General features: G+C 40.7%; 1 protein-coding gene across 1 annotated transcript in view; it reads left to right on the top strand.

The window, feature by feature from the left end:
- The first annotated feature begins 1579 nt into the window (after positions 1-1579).
- Positions 1580-3253, top strand: part of SNX12 (sorting nexin 12) — a 17238-nt gene continuing 15564 nt past the window's right edge. The window contains exon 1 of the mRNA XM_011992036.1: positions 1580-1730. The gene's annotated coding sequence lies outside the window, so the exon portion shown is untranslated. The remainder of the gene's footprint in view (positions 1731-3253) is intronic.

Raw genomic sequence — 3253 nt, 5'->3', positions numbered from 1 at the left:
GAGACTCCGTCTCAAAAAAAAAAAAAAAAAAAGAAACTCCATAAAGGCTTTTTGAATGAGTTTGTAATATTATTAATGTTTATTGAGTACACATTGAGTGCACAGTTCTTCACTAAATGATGTAGATGTTAACCAAGATGCAGTCTCTTTTTTAACCAGTCAACCAATGAATATTTACTGAGTGCCTATTATTTACAAAACACGATGCTAGAAATTATAGGGATGCAAGATGCAAGAAAAATATGTCTTAGACCCTCCCTTAGGGAGTTTACAATGTGGTTGGTAAGATGAGACATATATGCACAGGAGGCTAACTAAGAATGTGAGCCAGAGCCAAATGAACGCTATAGACAATAAGTGTAAACACAATTTTTAAAGTACAGGTTACTGTAGACTGGGTGGATATGGAGGCTTTATGGAGGAGGTGGGACCTGCACTGGGCTTTGATGGATGGGCAGAAATTAAATAGGCTTCAAGTTGTCATAGTTAAGATACAATTCAACACATGAAGCATCAGACTAAAGACCAAACAGATGAAGAACAACATCTAGGCAGGAATTTGCAGCTTATATCAGCATTTGTTAGAGTCATTCTATTTCCCTCCCACCATAATCACATTTTTTGTTCTTTTTCTTCCTTTTTCCTTTTTAAAATATTCCCCCCCCCTTCTCTTTATGGTGACATACAGGGCTAAAATATTCTCCTCTGAGAGGCATGTTAAAAGCCTGAGCTCAAAAACCAGACCGGGTTCAAATCCTGATTTTATCACTATTAGCTGTGTGATTTGGGGCAAGTTGCTTAATCCGTCTATTCCTCATCATTACACTACAGATGTAAAAATAGCACCTATGTCATAGGATTGTTTTGAGGATTAACTGAGTTAAAATATATAAAGCACTTAAAATTGTGCCTGGCAGATAGTAAGTGTTCAATAAATGTTAGCTTTTATTAAGGGAAGAAGGCTGGCTAATTCAACATTATTGTCTTTCCAGGTCTTATTGTTTCTAGATAACTAAGTATATAACTAACGAACACCTCTATGGAAGCTGGAGGTCAGACTCTTGTCAGCTGATGGGTTAGGTCTTTAGCAACCCCATTAACATGCATAACAGCCCACTTAGGCTGCCGCCACTTTTTCCCAGATTGCCCTCACCCCTAGGCGACTTAGAGATACTTTTGTGAAATAAATACAATCACCAACTTAAGTAGGCAAGTTGAGTATTTAAAGGGCACTTCATCAACATAGGGAGACAACTGACAACTTTCAGAAGGGATTTAGTTTAAAGTAGACTATCCCCAGGGAGGCCTCAGGTGAAATGAACGTCAAGAAGGGAACAAGTCACTAATGGTAATAGGCAGCTGGATGGGTGTGTGTGGAAAGGAGTAGGGTGCTCCATAGAAAGGCAGTTAAGCTCTAAATCCAGATCCCCTGAAATACAGATTGTATGGATATGAGCTCTACTCTTTTGTTTTCACCACTCTACTACCTGTTTTTACAACCAGACCCTCCCCTCGTACTCCCTCCCTGCAGTTCCAGCCTCCTGCTCTCAGGAACACAAACACCCCAAATTACAGGGTCTTTTGATTTGCCATTTCCTTGGGACAGCCTGAAGGGAGAATCGAAAGAAGTTCTTGTCAGTATGGTTGCATAACACTGAGTCGGAGATTGTGAAATGTCCTTTGAGAAAAATGTACGGGCAGGAAGATGAATAGGTGTCTGTTTGATTAAGGTACAGTACTGCCTGTGGGCAGGATGATGAACTAATGGGATTCCATACAATTTAAAGGTCCTAAATCTTCATTTCTCACCACCCCCATTCTTGACTCCTTTTGGCCAAGAATCACTGTGGTCAAGGAAACGCAGTAGAGAGGAAAGTGCGCATCAAGTTCTGATGTCACCTGTTTGTCAAGAGATTTGACTCAGCTACTGTGTGTGTGTGTGTGTGTGTGTGTGTGTGTGTGTGTGCGCGCGCGCGCGCGCGCTGAGGTACAGAGGATAACTGTGCTTCACCCAACATCACTTAGTAGCTCTGAACTTCTGTGCCTGCCATGAAAAATAAAAAGGGTGCTGTGTATATGTGTGTGTGTGTGTGTGTGTGTGTATGTGTGTGTGTGTATGGGAGCCAGCTAGGTGTTACTGCCTTATTAATGCAAAGGACTTAATTAGCCCAGTACCCTCTACTCTCCTCTTCTTTTCACCCTATCAAAATTTTCTCTCAAAGATCATTTATCATTTATTTACACCTCATTGTGAATTTAACTTGCACAATTCTCCTAGGGCCTTATCTCGTCACTCATCTATATATTTAACTTTTCACTTTCTATGGAATTGGTCCCTCTAGCGCTAAACACATTTAAATCTCTCCTATCCTAAAAAACAAATCCTTCTTTGACTATGCATTGCTCTCTGGCTACATTTCTTTCTTAGGCAAGTTTCTCAAAAGATTCTCTATTAAATGTTTCCACTTCTTCACCTCTGATTCAATTCTCAATTCACTATGATCTGGATTCTACTCCCAGGACTCTACTGAAACTGTTCTCATTTAAGTAATTATTAAATCTACTGGACATTTATCAGGGCTTATCTTATTTGACCTTTCTACTGTATTAAACACTATTAACCACCTATTTGCTCCTTTTAGAAACATTTTCATTCATTGCCTTCAGATCATTATTGTCTTCTGGCTCTCTTCCTACCTCTCTGACCACTCCTTCCTGATATCCTTCACAGGCTTTTTTTTTTTTCCTTTCCAAGATGGAGTCTTGTTCTGTTGCCCAGGCTGGAGTGCAGTGGCTTGATCTCAGCTAACTGCAACCTCCGCCTCCCAGGTTCAAACAATTCTCCTGCCTCAGCCTCCCGAGTAGCTGGGACTACAGGTGCACGCCGCCACGCCCATCTACTTTTTTGTATTTTAGTAGAGACCAGTTTTCACCGTGTTGCCCAGGCTGGTCGCGAACTCCTGCACTCAGGCAATCTGCCCGCCTCGGCCTCCCGAAGTACTGGGATTGCAGGCGCCAGCCACCGTGCCTGGCCCACAAGCTGTTCTTTTCTGTGCCTGCCCTTTAATGTTTTTCCCAAATGGAAATAGTTTTACTTTTTCTGGTTAAAAAAGAAATGTAAGTTTATTGTTAAAACATCAGATCCTTTAGAAAATTATAAAAATATAAAATCCAACTGAAACCCCACCACACAGAGGTAACCACTGCTAACATTTTGCTGTATGTCTTTCCAGACTTTAAAAATTATATATAG

The sequence above is a fragment of the Mandrillus leucophaeus genome, unplaced genomic scaffold, assembly GCF_000951045.1.
Source record: "Mandrillus leucophaeus isolate KB7577 unplaced genomic scaffold, Mleu.le_1.0 Scaffold401, whole genome shotgun sequence".
In the NCBI taxonomy this organism is placed as follows: Eukaryota; Metazoa; Chordata; class Mammalia; order Primates; family Cercopithecidae; genus Mandrillus; species Mandrillus leucophaeus.
The sequence above is the reverse complement of the archived record's forward strand: the minus strand, read 5'-3'. Positions and strand labels throughout refer to the sequence as shown.